This window comes from Candoia aspera, chromosome 15, assembly GCF_035149785.1.
Source record: "Candoia aspera isolate rCanAsp1 chromosome 15, rCanAsp1.hap2, whole genome shotgun sequence".
NCBI lineage: Eukaryota > Metazoa > Chordata > Lepidosauria > Squamata > Boidae > Candoia > Candoia aspera.
The window spans coordinates 11,141,623-11,163,110 of NC_086167.1; the positions used below are offsets into that span (position 1 = coordinate 11,141,623).

A 21,488-nucleotide genomic window follows, 5' to 3' on the forward strand; every position below is an offset into this window, starting at 1 on the left:
GCCTTGGAGCCGGCGTTGTCATAGACACTTCCGGGTCATGTGGCCAGCATGACGACACGGAACGCCGTTACCTTCCCGCCGAAGCGGTACCTATTGATCTACTCACATTTGCATGTTTTCGAACTGCTAGGTGAGCAGGAGCTGGGACTAGCAACGGGAGCTCACCCCGCCGCGCGGTTTCGAACCGCCGACCTTCCGATCGACAGCTCAGCGGTTTAACCCGCAGCGCCACCGCGTCCCCTATTCAGCATCATACCACACCAGAAATAAATACATTTTTAAAAATCAGCCAAAGTCCATGGCAGGCTACCATGTGCTGAGAATACTTTCTAGGCAGCTGTAGATTTGCCATTTTTAATGAGAATTTCTCCATCTAATGTGGGGGGGGGGGAGCAGAGGGATGATTTTAATTAAGATTGCCACTTGAGAGAGAAGGGTTAACCTTCTTTTCCTGGATAGCCACAATCCCACTAAGCAATATATTCTGCAATGGCTGTACTTCTTTCCTGCTTGGACGGATGGAGTTAGGTGGAAAGGGCTTATTTTTAGAAAATGAGAGAAGAGGGGAAGAGTGGATCTGAGTAATGCCAAGATTCTGCCATTTAGTCTTTCTAAACTTTAAGTTGCTCTGCAGGTTAAAAAATCAGAATTGCAAATAGAAATCAGACCAGCGGGGCGGGGTGGGGGGAGAGTGATTTGGGACCAAAGTTAGGTTTGCATCAATGAGATCCATGATCATTATTCTCCGCATCCGAACCAGTTCCTGGAACAGAGCAATTCTTTTCAATCAAGCAGATCCCTGCAAACTGTTATCAGACAGCAGAATTTCCTTGTACATGCCTGCTTAGATTTTCCCACTTAAGATGCAATTTCCCTTCCCTATTGTTAGCTCCGTGTCAGGAAAACAAAGCAGCCTTTATTTTTATTTTTTTTTAAAAAAGCACCTTGTATAAACTGTCATAATCAAGTGCTTCCTTCAGTTACTGGCAAATTCTTGTTCTTTTAAAGTAATCACCTCGCTCCCCATCCAGTGCCAGGGCAGCCAGCCAAATAATTACCTAGCTGAATGCAGTACAGTGAAGGGGAAATGGCCCAAACCCCCATCTTTTGCCAAGTTTTCAACGGTCAAATGCTTTGAAAGACAATCAGGGCATTGTTTTGGACTGCCCTTTTGTTTTCTTAAATTGTTGCAAGATGCACTGAGCATTTTTGCAAACAGAAAGGCAAGGAGGAAGAGGAGGAGGAGGAATTATTATTACTGCAGCAAGATTATTATATGCACAAAGGTGGAAAGAGTCAACACTCCCCTCTATGGTTAGTGAGGAATAGTTGGTGAAATTGACTAATTTTGCTGAGATGGATAAACTAACTTCTTTGATTAGAGAAAAGACACCACCTATATTTATTGGCGACTGGAAACCTCTTACGGGCTTTTTGCGTAAAAATGAAAAGAAAATGAACCTGTGATTTATGGTTTTGATGATTAGACAGGTTAGATTATAGAAAGCAGAGTATTATGATGTACCTTTAGAGAGAAAGATTAAAATATAATGGTAGTTATAACTGCTGTGAAGAATATCGGAAGCCACTTCTTTATATCTTTCTCTTTTATTCTACTTTATTCTGCTTTTTTTCTTCTTGCCCTTTTAGCTTTTTCTTTTCTTTTACTTCTCTCCTTCCTTTTCGTTTTCTCTGCTTTATTTTAGCTTGCATTCATTCTTATTGCTGTTAAAGCTTTCAATAAAAATTAAGTAATTGTTTTTTAATATAGTAAATATCGATAAATATAACACATACAAACAAAAGCTCTTTGGGGGGCCTCCCTAATTTTTAAAAGTGGGAAAGGGTCCTGAGAGAAAAAAATGTTTAAGAAACACTGGTCTGGGAAGCTAAGCAGGGGTCACGCTGCTTCGTACATGGATAGGAGACCACCAGGAAAGCAAGGCCTGGAGGCTATGGGAGAAATCACGCCACAGACTCCTTTTCCTGCAGAATTCCCCCCCAGTTTGCTTTTTCACTGCTTTCTGAACCTATCTGGTTAATCAAATGGGAAACCAGCCTTTGCAACAAAAAGAGCGAAAGCTGATCATGCGGACCAGCTGATGCCTTTTAAAGGTCTGCCTGCCAGCCCACCGTTTGCAATTCGTTCCCTTGCTATTTTCTGTCAAAACATACGTTATTGAAGAGTTTGAATAAATGAAAAGCGTTTTTGTGCGGGCGCACGCTTGTCTGCTCTGCAATCAGAAAAGCTCTTATAGCCACCGCCACCACAAGCAAAGGAAACGGGGTAGGGTTCTTCCACAGCAGAAGCCGGGCGACCACCATAATTTGGAGGGACCACTGAGGATTTGCAGAGAAGCCTGTCCTGTGAAAAGGTACCATCATCCGGGAGAACCTGGCTGACAAAATTAAATCCAAATGAGAAAAAGAAGGATAGTTCCGTTGCAGAAAATACATAGAAAGAAGTGAAACAGAAAGCTTTGCGGGGAAAGGTGGCGGCCAGGAGAAAAATCAATGGTTTCCATTACTTTAAAACTGAGCATGTATGTTAGAACATGATTACTTTATGACAGGTAATGCAAGAGGGGTCTCCTATTTCCAGGCTCTGCAGTGACAAAATTTGTCTGTCCTTTGTCCAAGTTACTCTTGGAAAAAGATGGGGCAGGAAAACAAGATTGCGCAGAACGCCAAGCCAAATCGTTTGTGGCTGGGCGTGTGTGATGAAGGCCACCATGGGGTGCTAAAATACATAATGCTAAGCTAATGGTTTGCTTAGCTATGGTTTATCAAAGCAGACAAGCTGGGCCGTTGTGCACATTTCCAGTGGCTTCAACCCTGGTTTGCTCCAACCTGTTGTTATTAATGCTTTGGGGAAGATCAAAGGATCTTCAGTGTCATCAAGGTTTAAATGAATCAGGGGCTAAGCAATCAACTGCGATTAACATACCTGAATGGTTTGGCATGCGCTATGTGACTGTAACAAAATGCACAGAGGCTTAAATTTATCTTTAAGTTATTATTAAGCTGCTGTGATGTTACACTGCTTTTGCAGAAACAAAAAACAAAAAGTTAGGAAGTTGCACGCAGCCAATTTTATCCCCGGTTTAGAAGAAGCCCCTGGCCTGAAACTTATAGATCCCTCATTTCACAGAGATGTGTTGGAATATGAAAAAAAGAAAAAAGAAAACTGGACATCCTTGAATAAAGAACGTTATTTGCAAAACTGCAGGGGAAATGGCGCCTAAGCTCACCTTCTTTCCTTGCTAAACAATTCCCCGAGGCCTCTTTGTCACTTCACTTTGTTGATAAACAATTGCAACAGGAGTTAACTATTGGCTGCATTTGCGCCACACCCCGAATCTGAAGCAAAGCCTTAAAAACGGTGTCAGGAAGGTTTAAGCTAACCTCCACGTTGTGCAAATGAAGCCACTGCGTCTTTCCCTAACCTGGCCACGTCCATGAGATCACCAAAAATTGAGTTCAACTCAAAGGAGACGTTACCTTAACCAACCCCCCCCCCCACCAAATGGCACCTGTTGTACTTCTAGGACAGAAGTACAACAGGGCAAGGAGAAGCGGAAGAACCAAGCAGCTGAAGCCTCAGCATAAAAGAACATATGATATTTGAAGGGGGTAATCTTTTCCAAAAGAGATTACAGGTAGTCCTCGCTTAATGACCACAATTGGGACCAGAATTTCAGTTGCTAAGTGAAGTGGTCATTAAGTGAATCTGGCCTGATTTCACAACTTTTGCAGCGGTCGTTAAGCAAATCACCATGGGCATTAAGCGAACCATGTAGTTGTTAAGCAAATCATGCAGTTCCCCATTGATTTTGCTTGCCAGAAGCCAGCTGGGAAGGTTGAAAATGGTGATCACGTGACCACCATCTAGAGTTATTTGTTTGTGAGGCAGAGGGCTATATAAATTCAATAAATAAATAAACAAACACATAAATGCAAGCCAGTTGCCAAGCACCCAAATTGTGATCACATGACCATGGGGACGCTGCAATGGCCATAAGCGTGAGGACCGGTCGCCAGTCAGTTTTTTCAGCACCATCGTAAGTCCAAACCGTCACTAAACAAATGGTTGTTAAATGAGGACTACCTGTACTGATAATTTCATGTTTTTCATGTATTTGTGGAGCCACCCTTGCCAACCTGGCCCCCCTTCAAGTGCAGAGATGTCATGCCCATTGAGAATTCTGGGTATTGAAGTTCACACATCTGGAGGGCAGCCAGACTGGGAAAGGCTGAGCATTCATGCAGGGCCAATCCTACCATAAAGTAGGGTGAGAAAGCTGGCTTCAATAACAGATTTTTGGAGTTGGCTGGGAAGTTTTATAGCAGTGTTTCTCAAAGTGTGCTCTGAGGGCCCCTGGGGGGTTCCCCAAGACCGTCTCAGGGATCTGCAAAATCAGTTATTTGCCAGCCTCTGCTGCAAAATAATACAATATTAAAACCCCATCAAACAATCCTGAGAAACAGTAGAGGCAGCAAATGCATCAATTTTTAATATGGTCAATATCAATAAATATAACCCATGCAAACAAAAGCCCTTTTGGGGCGCTCCCTAATTTTCAAAAGTGAGAGACAAAAAGTTTAAAGAAACACTGGATTACAGGACGGCACGCTGACTGACACGTCCTCCAAATCTCTGTTTCTTAACCTTGGCCACTTCCAGATGCATAGACTTCAACTCCCAGAATTCCCCAGCCAGCAGGGCCATTGCTGAGAATTCTGGGAGTTGAACTCCATACATCTAGAAATTGCCATGTTTAGGAAACAGGGCTCTAAACGATGGTACTTTATTTTAAAGTAATCAGCAGTGAGCAAATAAGTGCCACGCTGGGCTCAAAGACTCTTTGCACGAAGTAAATGTTTTAATAAAAAAGGGGAAAAACAAATTTCAACAAACATGACATTTAGGCTTACTGTAAGTTACTCCGTTGATGTCATTTGAAGCGACATGAGCAATCCAAAATAAATAGACCCCCCCCTTTCCCCCCCCTCTCCCCACTTTGTTAAAGAGTCTCAAATGACATTTGCTCTAAAAAGAGCAAAACTAACAAGGAAGGAAATGTCAAAAATCTCTCAAGGAAAAAGAAGAGACATCCTGTAGACATTCTCTCTAGATGCAAACCACATTATTTTGTTAAAAAGGAGACTTGGACCATTATTGTATGCAAAATTCCGAAATCCACCCTGGTTTGAACCCTTATGAAAGATGCTTTTTCCTTCATTTCTGGAAATTGGGAATTGCATTTTTCTCTTATCAAGGATATCCGGGGAAGAACTCCAGGTCGTAAATTGGTTTACCCTATGAAGAATCAGAAGTCGTTTTGGAAAACACTGTGGCTATAATATTAAAAGGAAAAAAAAAGGCCTTTGATTTTAAAAGGGTCTTCCCTGTTTGATGGCTTGAGATTTACACCACCACCACCTCTTTTGAAGGGGGGGGGGAAAGGAAATTGCTCATTGTCATTCAGGAGGCGTAATGCAAAACACACAGAACACGCTGGACAAAACATATTTGCCCATAAAGCTGTTTCATTCAGCTTCCCTTCACTTCAGATATCTGTTGAGGTGGCCAAACTCATTCTGACATCAACAAAAGGGAAGCCCACAGGGCCAGTGTGCTGGGGGGGGGGGGGGGAGGAAAGGGGCAGATTAAAAACCAGCTTTGCACAGCATTTTTATCTGAAACATTCAGCGTTCTCGGTGCTACCATCTATGAAACAGAAACCCAACTTTCAGCTAGACTGCAACTAGGCATTTTATGGCACCCCCAATTCTGCTGATGGGTAATTTCCAGCTTAATATGCACCCCAGTTCCCGGTCTGTCCCTATATCTAAACCATGCATGCTACAGGTCGTTCTCGATTTACGACAATTGGGATGGGAACCTCCATTGCTAAGCGAGGCGGTTATTAAGTGAGTCACACCCAATTTTATGACCTTTTTCGCCACAGCCATTAAACAAATCTGGCTCCCCCATTGACTTTGCTTGTTGGAAGCCAGCTGGGAAGGTTGCAAATGGCAATCACATGACCCCATGATCCTGCAACCGTCGTAAATGCGAGCCGGTTGCCAAGCGTCTGAATTTTGATCATGTGGCCACAGGGACACTGTGATGGTCCTAAGCGTGAGGACCGGTCACAAGCCACTTTTTTCAGCGCCACTGTAACGTTGAACAGTCGCTAAACAAATGGTCATAAGTCAAGGACTACCTGTACTCTGTTCAGCTAGCAAAAAAAAATATAGCTTGATGTTTATTAAACATCAGCAAGCATCAAAAACGATTTGGCAAAGTGGGGCCAAAGGCAGGTAAGACGGAAATCACGGGCAAGAGTTAAAAGGAGTCCTAACAACAATCTAGGTGATCTATACATCATACAACTTCCCAGAACTACTGCCAACAGGATAATTAGCATGGAGAATCCCAAAGGGAATGGCTTTTGATTATTTCCGCTTTAACCCTTTTATGTACGCAACAGCAGCAAAACAAAGAACTGAACTGAGATGGAAAGGAGGACACCAGATGATGCTTCTGCTATTCTCCATCAGGAAGGAAACAATCTGGTGGATGGAGAGGACATACCCACCACTAACGCCATGCAAGCCACCTTTTTAATTTAAAACATTTATAGAGTTCAAATCCACCCACTTCAGTCCAACGCAAGCAGAGATGTGATGGTCTTCCATTGCTTGAGCTAACTTCTTCTTGGTTAGAAATCTTTGACCACCACCAGAGAAGACCCCTCCCCAAGCCTGCATCTATGTACTAACCATAAATCATGGCTTTCAATCCCATAATGGTATCAGCCCTTTGAGGGAGGCCAGGAAACAGACAACGCAAGGATGCCCCAAATGCTGCTTTGTTGTAGCAAGGTATTCCAACAGAACATTAAATTTAGCCTGCCAGATTTTCCTTTTACCCCCTTCTATACCAAATAGAATCAAGGCAGGATTTTTCTGAGGTTCTTGCTCACCCCTTCTTCTGTCATGTTCACTGTTTCAATGTGCACTGTACATCGTAACATTTCCCATGCCATGGCGCTGACACGCGTTTCTGTTTGGGAGGGAGCTGCTGTGAAACCTTGTGCCAAGCTCCGTATCTAGGTTCATTTCAATGGAATGTGTTTGGGTTCTGTGCTCTGCTCAAGGACTTTTCCCGCGGACCATCAGAAGCCGTTAGGAGCACCTGGGATTGTGAGCCTGGGAAGATTCTACGGGGGGAGGGATCTCGTTTGCACCGAGGGTTTTTAGTTTGCATTTGGCGCGCTTTTCCCATTCTCAGCTTTCTTTGTGATCCTGCACTGTTCTTTAATAAATCAGATATCTTTGTGATCCTGCTCACGAATCTGATAGTGTTTTAGAATAGGCAATCCTTACATCTTCTTTCCCAGGACTGAGATCTTTGTTTTTTTAACAGAACAGGTCTTGCCTTTCTTTGTCAAAGTTTTCTCCTTGTTCCCTTACCAAGAGCACATACAGCTGAAACTCAACAAGCCATGTTATAGTTTAATGCCACCCATCAATTAGCCCTTATCAGAGAAGCTAAGCCCAGATGGATGCTGTGGGATTCCTTAGCGGTTGAGGAAGATCGGTGCACATAACAAAGAAATGGTTAATGGGACCTGTTCTGGGCAAATCCTTTCTACAGGTAGCCCTTGCTTAACAACCATTCGTTTAATGACGGTTCAGACTTACGATGGTGCTGAAAAACCCAACTTACGACCTGTCCTCGCACTTACAGCCATTGCAGTGTTCCTCCAGTCACGTGATCACAGTTCGGGCTCTTGGCAACCGGTTTGCATTTACGACTATTGCAGCGTCCCGCAGTCACGTGATTGCCATTTTCAACCTTCCCATCTGGCTTCCGGCAAGCAAAATCAATAGGGAACTGCGTCATTTGCTTAACGACCATGTGGTTTACTTAACAACCACTGTGATTCACTTAACAACTGCTGCAAAAAAGTCATAAAATCAGGTCAGATTCGCTTAATGACCTCTTCGCTTAGCAACCAAAATTCCCAATTGTGGTCATTAAACGAGGACTACCTGTATATTTTTTCACAAGGTGGTTAAGCCAACTAAAGTTTGGGACTGAGAAGGTCTAGTTTCATGTCCACCATCAGTTGTGGAAACAGACCAGCCAGTGTCTGTCTGTCTGTCTGTCTATCTCTCACATATAGTCTCTTCTCTCTCCCTCAACCCAACTACCTCACAGGATTGTTGTGCAGAAAAACTGGAGGGAAGAATGCTATATGCAGAGCCTTGAGCTCCTGGAAGAAAAGGAGATCAAGCTAAGAAATATAGCACCTTTGTATTTTTTTAGATTTTAAAAGGGCTTCATTTCCCCCTCCCTCCAGCCCTGAAATATAATTCTTTCATAGGAAACAGCATTCTTCCACATATAAAACACTACCAATCTTATTGTTTCCTCAAAGCAGCCACAAACAAACCTGATTTTAAACAACGTGGTTCTAGGCTCTCAGAGGCTTAGAAAGGGAGCAAAGAATCTCTCCAGTCTGAGGTCTCCATTTTTCCATTTCTTTTTTTGTTCAGGACCTCACATTTCCATTCTAAACTGGAGCAGTGTTTTTATAGCAGCACCACTGACATATTGATGCTGGGCCATCTTCCCTCAATATTTAAGAAGCATTTTCTCCAAAATAAATAGGGGTTTGTTCATTTTTTTGCATAAAGCAACTGGGGAGGGGTCTGTGTGAGTATGAATTCTGAAATCAATACCAAAACGCATCTCTATTCGTGCCTATTATCTTGGCAGGAGGGATATTGATTACAGTTATAATGGTCTCAGCTTTACCTGCCGTCAATAACTCACTTGGTGTGTGCGGTCACTCCGTGTTAAAGAAAAGCCCCCTCCTTGCGCCTGAGCGTGCATGTGTGTGTACACAGTCATTTAGGCCACCAGGGAAGAAGCACAGCATTTCCACTTTAGGGCGCAACCCATCTTCAATATCACACCTGAGATGACCACAGCAATAAAGTGAGAAACCGCACCTATCCAGCCAGGGGGAACTAATAATGGAAAGTTATTAAGTTATGACCTTGAAACACAAATTATTTTTAACATGGTTCGGGGTGCATACAAATGACACAATGTCACCCGCAGCTGATTTATTCAGGGTCAAGAGAATCCTAGGGGAATAAACGTCACCCTGTACAAGCCAGAGTCTTCAGACTGGTTGGAAATACAAGATTAAAGTATAGCTCAGTATCTTACCGTACATATGGGGGTGGCCAAGCCATTTTGGAGCCGAGTTCCATATGAGACAGGATTCACGCAGTGTGACAAAACTGAAAGGCACGTGTGATCATTAACAGGCACACAGGTAGTCCTTGCTTAATGACCACAATTGGGACTGGAATTTTGGTTCCTAAGCGAAGCGGTCATCAAGCAAATCTGACCCGATTTTACAACCTTTTTTGCAGCAGTTCTTAAGCGAATCACCATGGGTGTTAAGCGAATCACAGGTTCCCCATTGATTTTGCTTGCCAGAAGCTGGGTGGGAAGGTCAAAAATGGCGATCACATGACCATGGGATGCTGCAACGGTCATAAATGCAACCAGGTTGCCACAGCAATGTTTGTAACTGTGAGGACTGGCCACAAGTTGTTTTTTTCCAGCCCCGTCATAAGTCTGAACTGTTGCTAAAAGAATGGTTGGTGGTGAGGACTACCTGTGCTTCTTTAAAAATTGCAAACTTCAGGACTTCTGAAACAGACTCTGCCTGCGAGTGGGTCCTCACCTTTGTACTGGCACGCTGCTACCAAAATGCTTCCCAAGACGCATGACTTGGGATGTGCAGCTTTGCATTTTAGGACTCTATATCTGCAGGGAAGACAAATTTGGCCTGGTTTTTTTGCAGGATAAAACTATAGTACGACAAAAATACGTCCCAAAATAAATGCCATGTTGGGCAAGTGAATTAAGGAAGATGCCCCTCAGCAACTTTCTGGTACGTATCAGTGGTCACAATCCCCAAACCTCAGAGCTCAAAGGAAGTTCCCGTATTTTCCCACAGGCCTTAGAGCAGTATTTCTCAACCGTGGCAACTTTAAGAGGTGTGTACTTCAACTCCCAGAGTTCCCCATGCTGGCTGGGGAATTCTGGGAGTTGAAGTCCACACATTTTAAAGTTGCTAAGGTTGAAAAACACTGCCTTAGCAGCCCTTGAAAATTCCTGCTGAGATGTAAACTTGGGTCTGATAGGTCAGGAATGAATGCAACTGCCAAGTCCATGCAATTCACCGAAAACCATTTACAGTAAAATTAAACCAACCCATCTTTATCTCATCTTAACTTGCTCTATCTCTGTTTGTTTTATGCCAGGTTTTTGTTTTTTAATTTTGGGGGGGGGGGTTGCTTTATCTGTTTTTAGTTATTGGTTTTTTTAATTTTAATTTTTATTGTCGTATGTAAAACATTGCAAAATTCATCGGATTTGTTCTGGAACTGCTAAGATCTTGGTAGCAATACCAAGCTAGCTAGCCCAAATAAAGTTATATGTATAAGACAAGAACCTATTTCTAAAATTATATATGGCTTTAAAAGTTAATGCAGCAAGTTAAAATTATATTTGCAGGAGGATAGTGTTATGGGTTTTCTTGTTGTCAGCCACCCAGAGTTGTGTTTAAGATGGGCAGCCATACAATTCTTTTAAATAAATGAACAAATAAGTAGGTAGCCTGATCTGGTATATCACTGAGCACCCCCACCCTTGTTGCACACACACATTCCCACCAGAGGGATTTAGTTCCTTAAGCCATCTTGCAAACCAGCCTCATCTCCGTGACATTTCTCCTAACTCACCAAGGCAAGACGGCCACAATTTTGCATCTCTTTTTGAACACCCTTAATCAAACAGGCTCACCTGCGTGACAAGTCCCCATTTATCCAAACGGCTGCTTAATCACGCTGCATTTAAAGTCTGCCCACCGTAATGATAATCTAATTATATTCTAGATGAGCTATTTTAGCCCTGTCTGCAATGAGATTAATTCGCTGGATCCAACCTCAGCTATCAAAACAGCAAATTAAAACAGAGGGCTGGGCATCGCTACATAAACCCAGATTAAAGTTAGCTTGTTTGAAATAAAGAGGAAACAGTCCTCAGAGAGAAATGGCCCTGATACATTGCCAGGCAGTGGAATTATGCTGACATGGAAGAGATTTCCTTTAAAAAAACCTGACTTGGCTAAAGATAGGGAGGCTATTCTAAGTCCCTTGTTCAAGCGAACAACAAATTTAGTTAAATTAAGGAGAGGCATCATTGCTGCAGAGATAATAAAACTATCTTTCCTTCCTGCTTGCAATACAAAGAGCTTTTACTGTGCCATTATGGTAAAAAATCAGAGAGGGGGGGGAAAGGCAAGCAGCTTTTGCAGAAATCTGTAAACCTCAGAGCATTTCAAAATTAATCGCCAGAATCTTTGTTCCTTTTTGCCAACTTAAACCTGGGGCTGTTTTTTTAAGGAAATGCTGTCCTTCATTTAAGATTTCTTTTTTCCTTTTTAAAGGAAGGCATTCAATTTCTCTTTAACTTACTGCAGTGAAGAAATGGAGAACAGTTTTTTATTCCCCCATTTATTAACAGCCAACATTCTTTCATTTAGGAAACTCACAATGGAATCCATCAAAGAAGTGTTTTTATCTACATGTGAATGCCACCACTACAAAACCATAAAGGAAAGTATGATTTTTTTGCATCCGTTTTCCCACTGCTAAAATGTTAGCTCCCCTTTTAAATAGGCTAAAAGACATTAACTTGTTTTAAAATAAAATTTATCGGTCCAATGCAAAATAACAGACCAAACCCTGCTTTCCCATAACCTCCCATTTTTTTCAAAGTTTATCCTAGGACGTTGGAATATAACATTTCACTGTTACCCCACGCTTTGAGGTAACATGGTTTTATTAATCTAGTTCACTGTTTCTCAAACCTGGCAACTTTAAGACTTCAACTCCCAGAATTCTCCAGCCAGTCATGGAATGGAATCCACAGCCACAGCTGTAGCAGCCAGATTCACACATAAACCAGGATATAAGCCATGATTAGCTAACTATAATGGTTGAGTTCACCTGTTATGCTGGTGACTTCACAGACACATCCATGTAGTTTCTTGGCAACATCACGGGAGTCCATTTCCTCCCAACTTTTTCCAGAATGGTTCTTTTGCTCCCCAACTTCTCCGTTAGGGACTTCCTCGGGGTCCCCCATCCAAATGCTAGCCTGGCCTAATAAAGCTTAGCTTTTCAAAATCAGCCATAGCCAGTTAGGTGCTGCTACACTTAGCTTGACACACATTCATACAGAGCCATAAACCTGGTTTACAAGTCAGCATGGCCAGTTTCACACAACTCATTAAGCCAAAAGTAAATAAATATGCTACAGATACAGAGGATTGTGTGACCTCCTATTTGTGGTTCATTCAATCAACCATGATCTAGAAACCATTTCCCCCCTTTTTAAAAGCGGGCAATGAAGTAAATAAAGATTTTGCTCTTTGAAACCTTAAAGATATAGATAAACACTGAGCTAGGTTTAACCAAGATACAAGGTTAGGGTTAAAAAAAATTATACTTGCCAAAATCTACACATATACAGGAAAGCAAAGCCCTAAAACTTTAAGAGAGGTCTTTCTACAGCTAAACAATCCAAGAAATGGCTTTGCCCTTCTCCCTGGTATGTAAGGATCCACACAACACCGCAAGGGAAATGGGCTGTGCTTCTTTGTGGCTTAAGGTCTTGTGTGAATCCATCCACACGGTTCATAAGCCAGCATTTGTGGTTCAGCATGTAGTGTGAACCCAGCCCAGCGGTTTATTCAGTACAACACTGATAAACAAACAATAGTGAGCAAGATATTTGAACAGGACACACACGTTCGCCGATCACTGAATTCTGGAGCTTCATACAATCAAAACTTTTCTCTGCCTAGCATTTGCACAACGATAATCATTACAAAGATTATGCTACCCAATCTACCATCCTGTTATGCTTCCATTGGGGGGGTGGGGGGAAAGGAACATTTTCCTTAGCAGGAACATGATTTCTCTACAGCATCTAAAGCAGCTACTTATAGTTACATGAAGAAATATTAAGGCCAGCAGATTCTAGACCTGATGTTACAATAGCCCTAACAAATTTTCTGATCGATTTCTAATTTCCAAATCCAGGCATGCTTCTCCTTCAGAGCCATTTGCAGGAGCCCGGCAAATTGCACCAAAGCAAACAAGATGCACCAGCTCAGATTTCTGTACTTGTGATAGTTGCTTACACCCTATCTCCACAATGGAACAGGCTCAAGAATTTTAAGGACCGGTAGTGGTAGAACGGAAGCACAACACACACACGGCCGAGGCAGGACCTGGGATGGCCAGGAAGTTATTCCCTGCACTCCGGGACAGAGATACAAAACTTACAACCACTGATAACTTTAGAGATGCTCTTTCAATCAAGAGCCAACGGTGTTTTCCAACTTAAAAAAAACCAACACCACTTTTTGCAGGAAATTTTGAATAGCTAAATCAGGGGCAGGCAAGCAACATGAACGCTGGGCCACCATCCACATCATTCCCAGGCTCAGCTGTAGTGGATGAGGTTGCAGTGCCCATAACTCAAAATATCCACGGTGAACCCAAATCCTGAACCATTTGAGCTGGCTTGCAATTATTTCTGCTTTGGCAACCCTGATTATTATACACAAACTCGGTTTAAACACTGATACACTACAGGTAGTCCTCATTTAGCGACAATTGGGACCAGCAACTTGGTCATTAAGTGAAGCAGTTGCTAAGTGAAACCACAACTGTGCTTACGATCTTCCATCAGCTTTGCTTTGCTTTCCAGACCTGCGAAGGTCATAAATGTGAGAATTGGTCATCAAGTTACTTTTTCATCAGTTATATGGTCACTAAATGAGGCAGGCACTAACCGAGGACTACCTGTATAGGTCAGAATCCACAGCAGATGCAAACTTCGCTCGTGCTGATAGATCAGGGATGCCCCAACTCTTCAGCTCATCGACCCCTTCATGAGGTTTCAGATTGTTCATTGACCTCCAAACATTTATTATATGGAAATAATTTAATCCTACTTTAACAGTACTATAAATAATAATAACAGTGACCCCTTGGATAGTCCTATCAACCCTTGGGGGTCGATATTGACCACTTTGAGCCAGCATTTCCAAAGGAAATACACGCTTAACCAACGAGGTCCTGTCTCCCACATTAAGAGGAATGCTGGAAGTAACAGACAGAAAAGTAACAACAATGCTCCTTATTGCCAACCAACCATCCCATTTTGCAAAAACGTTCCCACCCCTCCAGCTTTTTTAGACCTCCTGAACCCAAGCACCACCCTTACTCGAAAGATCCTTTGGATGGTATGCAAAAAAAAAAAAAAAGGTTTCCCCTTGTTTCAGCACCAATCTTGCAGAAGGCTTGAAGAGGGCTGCATCATGTCATTTTGGCAAAGATGCAATCAGGTAAAGTCAAGATGTTGTCAGCAAAGACTTGCGGCTTCTACAACGGTGGGGGCCTGAAACGTACAGTCCGCACGGCAGAGGGAAGGAGATACCAATAATGATGATGGTAATAATAAATAATAATAATAAATGGGTTCTGCAGCGTCAGGCCAGCTCACTTTCCTACCAACCCAAGCAGATGCAAAAGGCACACCTTTTCTCAAGGGTCACCCCAGGGATGCAAGCCAGCATCACAACTCAGGGCTAAAGGAGGGCAAGGACACCAGAAACCACCAGACCGATAACGCTGAACCTCGGAAGCCGGTAGGAGGCTCCGGGCATCGCCTTTCCAGAAAGAGAGGCCAGCAGAGATTTAACCCACGCCTGGCAACCCCGCCTAGCAGCCCGGATTCCCCACCCACCCAGCCACCCACTCCACCCCACGAAGCAAGCCGTCTCCATCAAGTTCTGGGTGACCACTCCTGATCCCCAGGAAGCGACGGAGAAGTTTAGGGAGCGAAAGGCTGGGGACCAGGGAGGGCGGAGCAGCTTCCTGGGGGGGGGAGGGGGGCGAGGCAGAGAAAGGAGCCCCCCCACCTTTCTGGGCGAAAGGGGCAGCCCGGTTTTCCTCCCTCCCCCCCCCACTGCATTCCAAGGGGACCCTCCAGAGCGTTTGCCAAGGTGGGGCGGGGCGCCGCTCTCCACCCCCCACTGCAGGGTTCCCACGCGGCACAAAACGGGCTTGTTAGCCCGGAGCAGTCGCGCGGGGTGTGTGTGTTCTTTTTTTTTGCAGCAAGGCCGGCTGGCTGGCGTGGTCGCCCCCCCGCCCAACCATGAGCCTCCCACCCCTCCCCCTCCCCTCCCCTCCCCTCCCCTCCAGCGCAAGGGAGCAAAGCGATGCTCCTCCTCGGAGCAGCAAAGCGAAGCCGCCGCAGCCTCGCGGGAAGGCGGGGGCGAAGGGAAGCCGGGCTCGGCTGGAAGGGGGACGGGGACGCGAGGGAGGGGGGAAGGCGCCGACCTGGCCTCTGGCGGGGGAGCTGCGCTGCGCGGAGGCCGCCGCGGGGACCGCTGACCATCTTCCGCGCTCGCTGCGAGCGCTCTGTCCTGCGCCGCGCGAGAGCCGGCGGGTTCCCACGAGCGCAAGGAGGCGGCGGCGGGGGGCGGCGCCTGGCTCGCCCCGCCCACCCAGGCTGGCTCGGAGGGGCGAAGTCCCCCGTGGCCACGCAGCCCCGGCCGAGCGCGGGGGTCCAAGCTCCCTCCCTCCGCACTGCCCGGAGGCGGCGGCGGCGGCCAGCTGAGCGCCACTGGCCGCCCAGGGCTGGCATTCCCGCGACCCGCTGCCCCGGGGCGATGCGGGGCGCCGCGGCTGCCAGCTCACGCCCCGCCAAGCTTGCGGGACTGAACGCCTGGCTAGGCGGCTGCGTTCTCACGACCCTTCCTGTCTTTCTCCCGGAGGATTAAAGGGGTGGGGGTGGAAATGGTCCTGCGAAGGTGCCCAGCTGGGAGGAGGCGGAGTTGGCTGGCCGGCGCGCAGGTGGGGGCGACATGGAGGCCCACCCCCGGTTAATTCGGTCAATTGGTTCTTCAACCCCCCCCCCCCGGGTCATGGGTTGCGGGCGGGAGGGAAAGACAGGAGAAAGTAGGGGCGCAAATGGTGCAGCTCAGCCGGAACCTGCCCACCTGTCTGGTTTGTGTCTCTCTTAAGCAACTCCAGCCAATTCTGAAAAACTCAGTAAACCAGGTTCAGGTTAACCAACAGTGTGTTGGGGAGCGCAGCTGCTGTGGTTTTAGGGAAGCAGATGGAGAAGGAGATTGCGAAGAGATTGCTAGGGCTGGGCGCGTTTGATGATTTAGAACAGTGTTTCTCCACCTGGGCAGCTTTCAGACGTGTGGACTTCAACTCCCGGGATTCCCCAGCCAGCCTTGCTGGCTGGGGAATCCCGGGAGTTGAAGTCCACACGTCTGAAAGCTGCCCAGGTGGAGAAACACTGATTTAGAAGCGCATTGGGCTTGGTAGGGGATTCCCCTTGCAACATAGGCTAGACAAGTCGAATAAATAGGATAGGGCGCGCCTTAGTATTCACAGCCGCTTGTGTGTCCGGGATAGGAAACGGGCACTTTGCAGGGTGCATATGCTGAGCTCAGCAAGCTGTCTAGGCATTACGGTGGCGGTGACCCCCTCCGACGTATTTGGAGGTTGGGGAAAGCTGAACGAAGCGCTGGGAACGGCAGAGCTGTTGCGTGCCCTTGATTGCCTTTTTTCCAAAAAAAGTGGAATTTAAATGCAAGAAGAGAGCAGCCCCCACCCCCCGAAAGTGCAGCGCGTCCCCCGCAGGGGTGAAATTCATTCGACGGGGAAGAAAAGGGGCGGGAGGAGCAAGCAGAAGAAGGAACAGCCGGGGAGGGCGAGGTAGGCTAACCCAACGCCAGGGGCGGGAGGAAGGGCAGCCAGCGGAAGAGCCACGCCTCTGGAGCGACAGGGGAAGAGAGCCAATCGGCGGGGCGCGCAGGGCACACAGGGGCGGGGAGGCAGGGCGGGTTCGATTCGGCGCGCGGAGGGGGCGGGGCTGAGGCGTGGCGGCCAATCGGGGCGCTCGTTCTTGAAAGGCGGGGGGCGCGCCCGGAAGCGGCTCGTCGGTCGACGGGGAAGTGAAGGTGCGCTCGGCCGCTGAGGGTGAGTTGGTGGCGGTCGCCGGGCTGCGAAGGGGGAGGCGCTGGGAAGGAAGCCCCGGCGCTGGGGGCCACACGGGTGCCCGGGCGTGGGAGGCGCTGGGCCGTGAGCGGGGAGACCGAGCCGGGGCCCTGAGGTCTTGGGGACGCAGAGGGCAGGCCGCGTGGCCTGACTGGGGGCAGCGGTTGTCCTTGCGCCGGAGATAGTTCGGGGGCTGCCTCTGTGGACTTCAAGCCCCATCGGCCCCCGCGTGTAGCGCCGTGGCAAGGGATTGTGGGAGTTGTAGTCCAAAGGCTCTGCAACACGCCATGGCCTCCCTTCTCCGGCCTGGGTTGCCCCCTTTAGTTGAGGGGGCTGATGGGGGTGAAGGCATGACCCTTTGCTGTAGGAGGACTAGGGCAGGGAGACCGGGGTTCAAGTCTCTGCTCAGCCATGGAGGCTCCCTGGGTGACCTTGGACCCTCTTTCTCTCCGCCCAGTCTACCTCGCAGGGTTGTTGTGGGGCATTTATCGCATTGGTATAGCTGCCCATCTCTCCTAGTGATTCTGGACAGTGTGCGTGATAAAACAATCCAATACAGAAGAGCCACTGAAAGCAACCAAGTTAAATTAAAGATATAAAAAGCAGATTAAAAAATGAAATGGAGCCCTAGGGAGGCTGCCTTGAGCCTGCTGAATCTATAAATGAACTTGCTGAACTGTGTCAGGGAAAAAGCTGGTGTTTGCATTTGCAGAACATGGAAACCTTGGCTAGTTGAACTCTGTGGGTTGGCATGTGGTGTGAACTTGGTGTGGTTGGTTAATAGCTTCAGACCCAGAAAATGGGATACTGTGGTAATCGGGTTAAATGTGTTCTCTGAAGGGAGCCTGTGTCTGTTTTCTGAGACAGGCCAAGTTGCCAAAAAAGCATTTTTGCCTTTTGTCCTATTTTGCCTACAGGGCGCCAAAAAAGCATTTTTGCCTTTTGTCCTATTTGATTGATGCAGTGTACAGGGCAAATGTTCTGGCTTTCTCTGAAATGCAGTTCTTACTCTCATATCATAGACTTACTTCCAAGGAGTCAGTGCAGCTTGCTTTTCTCCTTCCACGTGTTGGCCAAGAGGCCCATGACTCGGTGCGAGTTGTCACCCAATAAGTCACACGGAGGCAGGAGGGTCCTTTGTTTTCTTTTATTTCTGTGCATAGCAACAAGAGAGGTCTGCCCAAGTGCGAGAGACCCAAACAACACACCTGACTTCATTTCCTAGCAAGGAAATAAAGATGACAAAATCTCTTTATTGTCTGATTCTTTTAGCACTCGTGCAGTAACCTTGCATACTACATGCTATCCCATAATATCCCTTAGCATGTACTATGTTTTCTAAAACCCCCACCTTAGGGGTGTACATTCTACTATGCTAATTAGCCTTTAGGTTACAACTAGGTTAGCTGGTGGTCTCATAACAAGGTCACTCTGTGGGTTTTGAATACCTCAAAACCATTCGTCTTCCCTTTTTTTTTAAAATACAGCAGACTTTACACCTGCTGTCAGACACCTGCTGTTCGACCCACATCCTCTGGAAACTTAACCACAAGTGTCTAATATTATCCGCTAGCAGGCAAGCATTAAACAATATTTTTTCTTATAACTACCTGGGCCCTCACATGTTAGCCTCTTGACAACTTTGAAAGTCAGGTTAGGCTGTTGGGAAGAACAAAAGTGGCTGGGTTTGACATTTGCACCAGATTGGAGTTGATTTAGCTTAGAATATGTGGTTTAAAGAGACGCAGTGGCGCTGTGGGTTAAACAGCTGAGCTGCTGAGCTTGCCAATCGGAAGGTCGGCAGTTCCAATCCGCATGACGAGGTGAGCTCCCCTTGCTAGTCCCAGCTCCTGCCAAGCTAGCAGTTCGAAAACATGCAAATGTGAGTAGATTAATAGGCACTGCTTCGCTGGGCAGGTAATGGCGTTCTGTTTAGTCATGCCGGCCACATGACCACGGAGGAAGTGTCTACAGACAAACGCCGGCTCTTCGGCTTTGAAACGGAGATGAGCACCACCCCCTAGAGTCAGACATGACTGGACTTAATGTCAGGGGAAACCTTTACCTTACTTATGTGGTTTAAACTGGTTATTGCTTAACAAGTGACTGAACCATGTGTTTTAGCCTCTTTAAGAGACCATAATTTAAAGAAATTATGGCTTAACAGAATATGGGGGCCAGCCTGGTTTGTGGGTTGGTATATTGTGCAAACTCAGATAAACAGGTTAATGGTTGAGTCAGGCCACAGTTGTGCTTGGCTTAGTATTGTTGATAACTGTGGAGTCCTTGGTGCTGTCTGAGCTTGGTGGTTGGCTTGCAGACACTTCATTACCCAACTAGGTAACATCATCAGTGCCCACTGATGCACAGTGTCCATCAGTGCACTGATGATGATACCTAGCTGGTTAATGAAACATCTGCAAGCCAACCACCAAGCTCAGCACCAACAATTCTGCAGTTCCACCCTGAGCTACAGAGATTCTCTTCTGTTGCTGATACTGCCTTTATTGAACTAATGTGTTGGTCCATGGTATTTTTGGATTAACTCAGTTGTTGGGTTCTGAACTGAAGTGAACCATCAGATAGCTATGTATTCTGAGTTTGTTCAACACACTGAGCCTTCAGCTAGTCACAGTTTGATTTACTTTATCTGTAAACCCAGTTGCTGACTGTGCTAAGACAGGGTGGGGTTTGTTTGGTTTTCACTGAAGGTGTGTGTACCTAGCGAACTGTGGCTTAGTCTGTAAACTATAATTATTCAGACAATGCCTTGGCATGATGGGTAAATGCAGTCACTGGTGGTAAGCCTGGAGCTTCGCATAGGACTGCGCGTCTGCCAGGGCATCATGACTTGTGCTGAATGCCTACGTATTGATGCTTTCCTTAGTTCTACTTGGATATATGAGGTCTGGACAGAGTTCTTGGCTTTTCATTCTATCTAACATGCTTTTTATGCAGCAGGGGGTGTTTTACTGGAGTGGGTGAATTGCATGCCAAATTTATATTTTTGAAAACAAACGGCTGTGTTGTCTAGCCTTTTACAACCTGGCACTTCCCACATGCTGGGCTTCATGTTCTGTTGTCCTGAGCTAGCATGGATAGCTAGCGATAACAGGAGTTGTAATCCAAGATGAAATTTCTTCTCTTTTCCATGCATCGTTCTGTAAACCTGTTGCTTGTTTATAGTAATTAGCTGTTACAGTTACAAGAGAGCCAGTTTGGTCTAGTGGTTAAGGCGTCAGACTAGAAACCAGGAGCGACTGTGAGTTCGAGTCTCACCTTAGGCACGAAGCCAGCTGGGTGACCTTGGGCCAGTCCCTGTCTCTCAACCCTTGGAATGTGGCAAGGGCAAACTATTTCGAAAATCTTGTCAAGAAAATTTCAGGGACTAGTCCCCGCAGTTGCCAGGAGTCAACACTGACTTGAAGGCACCCCCCCCCAAAAAAAAAGTTACAAAAGCAATTAAGTTTTTAATTTTTTAAAATAATTTTGACTAATTGGCACTCCTTGAAGCTACTTTCAGTTTCACTTGTAAAATCATTCCAAGCCCAGAGCCGAAGCTTCACTGGTATAACATAGGTTCCAGTACATACCTACATAGATGTTAATTCTGTTGAGTCAAATAGAATCTGCTAAACCTGCATAGTCATAACCTCCATTAGTTTTTTGTGTGTGTGTGGTTTAGCATGTTGTGCAGACCCCAACCCATTTTATGATTCAGTATATTAGGTAAGGCCAGAAAATTGGTTAACTCAGTAACTAAGTTGAGTGTGTTACATTTATGCAGCTGGTATAATAGCATACAATTTCCTCTAATGTAATGTCAGACTTGTAATAGCTGTAAGATTTTGAAACCTTAGGGTTATCTAAGTGTGGCTAACTTTAATTAGAGGTGTGTGCAAAGTTTTTCTGTGACTGCAGTCAATCTGTAGTTGATCCTGAATCATCAGCTATTTGACCTTGATTCTTCAAAGCTCTATCTGATGCCTATTCTGCACCTGCTGATTAAAAGTAACCCTTCACTGCTGCAGAGGTAAGAAGAAAACATACTTTCAGTTAAGCTCAGCTGCAGAGGGGAACAGCTCTGAAGGTTGGTTTTTTTTAGCTGATACAAAGGATATACCTTGCAAATAAAGACCCTGGTTTACAGGTAGGTTTTAGAGTCCTTTCCAAGCAACATGTAGGGGCTAGGAAAGGTTCTTACCGGATGATTTGAGAAGTTTCTGCCAACTGTCTAGGCAGTTTTGAGTTAGGTGGACCCTTGTTTCCCACTGTGTTCCTGATTCCATGCCTAC

The 21,488-nt window shown here is 45.9% G+C and overlaps 1 protein-coding gene across 1 annotated transcript in view; it reads left to right on the top strand.

Annotated features, from left to right (window-relative positions):
- The first annotated feature begins 17,139 nt into the window (after positions 1-17,139).
- Positions 17,140-21,488, top strand: part of TANGO2 (transport and golgi organization 2 homolog) — a 44,333-nt gene continuing 39,984 nt past the window's right edge. Inside the window, exon 1 of the mRNA XM_063315956.1 lies at positions 17,140-17,175. The gene's annotated coding sequence lies outside the window, so the exon portion shown is untranslated. The remainder of the gene's footprint in view (positions 17,176-21,488) is intronic.